The sequence below is a fragment of the Arachis stenosperma genome, chromosome 9, assembly GCF_014773155.1.
Source record: "Arachis stenosperma cultivar V10309 chromosome 9, arast.V10309.gnm1.PFL2, whole genome shotgun sequence".
NCBI lineage: Eukaryota > Viridiplantae > Streptophyta > Magnoliopsida > Fabales > Fabaceae > Arachis > Arachis stenosperma.
In genome coordinates this window covers 115,173,222-115,178,420 of record NC_080385.1, presented here as the reverse complement: position 1 = coordinate 115,178,420, position 5,199 = coordinate 115,173,222, and the positions used below count along the sequence as shown (strand labels likewise).

The 5,199-nt window shown below is 35.4% G+C and overlaps 1 non-coding gene across 1 annotated transcript; it reads right to left on the bottom strand.

The window, feature by feature from the left end:
- Positions 1–4,433: 4,433 nt before the first annotated feature.
- On the bottom strand, positions 4,434–4,541 carry LOC130952010 (small nucleolar RNA R71). Its single transcript, XR_009074192.1, has one exon. It is a non-coding gene; the product is annotated as a small nucleolar RNA R71 (small nucleolar RNA).
- Between the last annotated feature and the right edge of the window lie 658 nt (positions 4,542–5,199).

Below are 5,199 nucleotides of genomic sequence, written 5' to 3'. Positions count from 1 at the left end.
AGCAAATTAAGGACCTAAAAAGTATGTTTTCAATCTTAAGCACAATTTAGGAAGAATTTACAAAACCATGCTATTTTAGTGAATAAATGTAGGAAAAGGTGATAAAATCCACCCAATTAAAGCAAATAAATACCATGAAATATGGATTTATCATATACAAAATGAGAACCCTCGAGCCATGGGTTTCCAATACGCTAAAAATTCCAAATGGATACTGCATAAGGCAACACGAACTCACTAAGCAATCTTAAACTCCATACCTCATCATATTCGTCCTAACTTTTTCCTAATTCGTAATAAGACGACTATCATAAGAGAATTCTAAATCTAATTCAATATTTTTTCTCTTTCCACAACTATCCAACAAAATAGAACCAGCCCTCAGTGTCAACCAATGCCAGCATGAGGGATGATGAGCGGATAATTTATACGCTTTTTGGCATTGTTTTTAGGTAGTTTTTAGTGTGATTTAGTTAGTTTTTAGTATATAGTTATTAGTTTTTATGCAAAAAATCACATTTCTAGATTTTACTATGAGTTTATGTGTTTTTCTATGATTTCAGGTATTTTCTGGCTGAAATTGAGGGACCTGAGCAAAAATCTGATTCAGAGGCTGAAAAAGGACTGAAGATGTTGTTGGATTCTGACCTTTCTGCACTCGAAGTAGATTATCTGGAGCTACAGATACCCAATTGATGTGCTATTAATTGCATTGAAAATTAGACATCTTGGGCTTTCCAGCAATATATAATAGTCTATACTTTGCCCGAGATTTGATGGCCCAAATTGGCGTCAAAACGCTGGTCAGAGACCCTTTTCTGGCGTTAAACGCCAGAACTAGCATAAAAGCTGGAGTTAAATGCCCAAACTGGCACCAGAGCTGGCGTTTAACTCCAAGAGAAGCCTATGCATGTGAAATCTTCAATTCTCAGCCCAAGCACACACCAAGTGGGCCCCGGAAGTGGATTTCTGCACCATTTACTTATTTCTGTAAACCCTAGGTTACTAGTTCACTATAAATAGGACCTTTTACTATTGTATTTTCATCCTTTGATCATCTTTTGATCATCTTTGATCTTGGGATCAGGTCTTTGAACCTTTTTTCGATTGTTTCATGTTATTTGGGAGGCATGGCCATTCGGCCATGCTTAGACCTTGTTCTTATGTATTTTCAACGGTGGAGTTTCTACACATCATAGATTAAGGTGTGGAGCTCTGCTGTTCCTCATCAATTAGTGCAATTACTACTGTTTTCTATTCAATTCGAGCTTATTCTTGTTCCAAGATATCCATTCGCACTTCAACATGATGAATGTGATAATCAAGTGACATTCATCACCATTCTCACTTATGAACACGTGCGTGACAACCACTTATATTCTACCAGAAAACAAGCTTGAATGCATATCTCTTGGCCTCCTGGTTCACGATGAATGGTTGCCTCTCTTGACAATAGAGCTTTCATTTCGTGCAATCAGAGTCTTCGTGGTATAAGCTAGAATCAAATGTGCAACATTTTTGAGATCTGGAAAGTCTAAACCATGTCTGTGGTATTCCGAGTAGGATCTGGGATGGGATGACTGTGACGAGCTTCAAAATCGCGACTATGGGATGCATTGACAGTGCGCAAAAGGATCAATGGATCTTATTCCGACACGATCGAGAACCGACAACTGATTAGCCATGCGGGAAATCGTAGAGGACCATTTTCACTCAGAGGATGGATGGTAGCCATTAACAACGGTGATCCACCTACATACAGCTTGCCATGGAAAAGAGTATGAATGATTGGATGAAGGCAATAGGAAAGCAGAGGCTCAGTGGGAACAAAGCATCTTCATACGCTTATCTGAAATTCCCACCAATGAATTGCATAAGTAATTCTATTCTATTTTATGTTCTATTTCGTTCTTTTAATTATCAAAATCCCATAACCATTTGAATCTGCCTGACTGAGATTTACAAGATGACCATAGCTTGCTTCAAGCTGACAATCTCTGTGGGATCGACCCTTACTCACGTAAGGTATTACTTGGACGACCCAGTGCACTTGCTGGTCAGCTGCACGAAGTTGTGTATCACGATTTCGTGTACCAAGTTTTTGGCATCGTTGCCTGAGATTGTTCGAGTTTGGACAACTGACGGTTCATCTTGTTACTTAGATTAGGTATTTTCTTCTTCAGAATTTTTAAGAATGAATTCTAGAGTTTCAGATGATGCTTTTATCATCACAGGAGCTAGTTTATTCTCATCAATTTGGTTGTTGTATGTAATGTCCTGCTGAAGCTTGGTTGACCATGTCTAATTTTTTTAGACTGAAGCTTTAGACTAACATTGCGCGATTCCTGGAATTCGTATTAAAAATTTTGAGTTTCTTATTTTCTTTTTCAAAATAATTTTTGAAAAAAATACAAAAAAAATTATAAAATCATAAAATCAAAAATATTTTGTGCTTCTTGTTTGAGTCTAGTGTCAAATTTTAAGTTTGGTGTCAATTGCATGTTTTTATTCTTGCATTTTTCGAAGACCCATGCATTGTGTTCTTCATTGATCTTCAAGTTGTTCTTGATGATTTTCTTTGTCTGATCTTTAAATTCTCTTGTTTTGTGTCTTTTGTTGTTTCTCATGTGCATTCTCAATTTGTTAGTGTCTCTAGGATGAAAATTTCTAAGTTTGGTGTCTTTCATGTTTTTCTTTTCTTAAAAATTTTTCAAAAAATATGTTTTTGATGTTCATCTTGATATTCAAAGTGTTCTTGCATGCATTATTTATTTGATCTTAGTTTTTCATAATTAGTCTCATTTTGTTGTTTTTCTCTCATCATTAAAAATTCAAAAAAAATTTCAAAATTATGTCTTTTCAAGTCAATAATACAGAGAATTGAAGATTCAGAACATACAGCAGAGGAATCACAGAGAAAAAGTTGGGCGTTCAAAACGCCTAGTGAAAAAAGAATTCTGGCGTTTAAACGCCAGCCAGGGTACCTGGCTGGGTGTTTAACGCCCAAGGAGGTAGCCAAGTGGGCGTTAAACGCCAAAATGGATACCATTCTGCGCGTTTAACGCCAAGATAGCACCAAGGAGGTAGTTTTGTTTTCAATTCAAATCTTTTTCAATTTTTTAAATTTTAAAACTAATTTTTCAAAATCTTATCTTTTTCATATCCTCTCATCATATCAATCATTTCTTTTTCAAAATCAAATCTTTTTCATTTTTCTTTTAATATTTTCAAAAATCTTTGCTGACAATTAATGTTGTGATTCAAAAATTTCAAGTTTGTTACTTTCTTGTTAAGAAAGGTTCAATATTTGAATTTTAGAATCATGTCTTTTAATTTCTTGTTAGTTAAGTCATCAATTTTAAAAATCAAATCTTTTTTTAATTGTTTTTCAATCATATCTTTTCAAACATAACTTTTTCAATCAAATCTTTTTCAAATCATATCTTTTTCAAATTTTGATTTCAAAAATCTTTTCTAACTTCTTATCTTTTCAAAAATTGATTTTCAAATTTTTTCACTATTTTTCATCTTTTTCAAAACCACCTAACTATCTTTCTCTCTCTCTAATTTTCGAAAATCACTAACCACTTTTTCACTTCTCATTTTCGAAAATCACCTTCTTCCTTTTTCAAAATTCTTTTTAATTAACTAATTATTTTAAACTTTAATTTTATTTTATCTAAAAATTTTTGAAAATTCCCTCCCTCATCTCTTTCTATTTAATCACTAACACTCCTCCTCTCTTAATAATTCGGACCCCCTCCCTCTCTATAAGTTTTAATTTTTCTCTCTACCTCATCCTTCTATTCTTCTTTTCTTCTAACACATCAAGGAATCTCTATACTGTGACATAGAGGATTCCATACTTTCTTTGTTTTCTTCTCTCTCATATGAGTAGGAACAAAGATAAAGGCATTCTTGTTGAAGCTGATCCTGAACCTGAAAGGACTCTGAAGAGGAAGCTATGAGAAGCTAAAGCACAACTCTCTGGAGAGTACCTGACAGAAATCTTCGAAAAAGAAGAAGACATGGCAACCGAAAATAACAACAATGCCAACAATGCAAGGAAGGTGCTGGGTGACTATACTGCACCAACTCCCGACTTCTATGGGAGAAGCATCTCTATTCCTGCCATTGGAGCAAACAACTTTGAGCTTAAGCCTCAATTAGTTTCTATAATGCAACAGAATTGCAAGTTTTATTGACTTCCATTGGAAGATCCTCATCAGTTCTTGGCTAAATTTTTGCAAATCTGTGACACTGTTAAAACCAATAGAGTTGATCCCGAGTTCTACAGACTTATGCTTTTCCCTTTTGCTGTAAGAGATAGAGCTAGCATATGGTTGAACTCACAACCTAGAGACAGCCTGAACTCTTGGGAAAAGCTGGTCAACGCTTTCTTAGCTATATTCTTTCCACCTCAAAAGATGAGTAAGCTTAGAGTGGAAGTTTAAACCTTCAAACAGAAGGAAGGTGAATCTCTCTATGAAGCTTGGGAAAGATACAAGCAATTGATCAGAAGGTGTCCTTCTGACATGCTTTCAGAATAGAGCATCATAGGTATCTTCTATGATGGTTTATTTGAGTTATCCAAGATGTCATTAGACCATTCTGCATGCGAATCTATTCATCTGAAGAAAATGCCTGCAGAAGCCCAGGAACTCACTGAAATGATTGCAAATAACCAGTTCATGTACACTTCTGAAAGAAATCCTGTGAACAATGGGACAACTCAAAAGAAAGGAGTTCTTGAGATTGATACTCTGAATGCCATATTGGCTCAGAACAAAATATTAACTCAGCAAGTCAATATAATTTCTCAGAATCTAACTGGATTGCAAGCTGCGTCTAACAGTGCTAAAGAAGCCTCCTCTGAAGGAGAAGCTTATGACCCTGAGAATCCTGCAATGGAAGAGATGAATTACATGGGAGAACCCTATGGAAACACCTATAATTCTTCACGGAGGAATCACCCAAATTTCTTATGGAAGGATCAACAGAAGCCTCAACAAGGCTTCAATAACAATAATGGTGGGAGAAATAGGTTTGGCAATAGCAAACCTTTCCCAATATCTTCTCAGCAACAGACAGAGAACTTTGAGCAGAATTGTTCTGGCTTAGCAACCATAGTCTCTGATCTATCTAAGACCACACTAAGTTTCATGAATGAAATAAGATCCTCCATTAGAAATTTGGAGG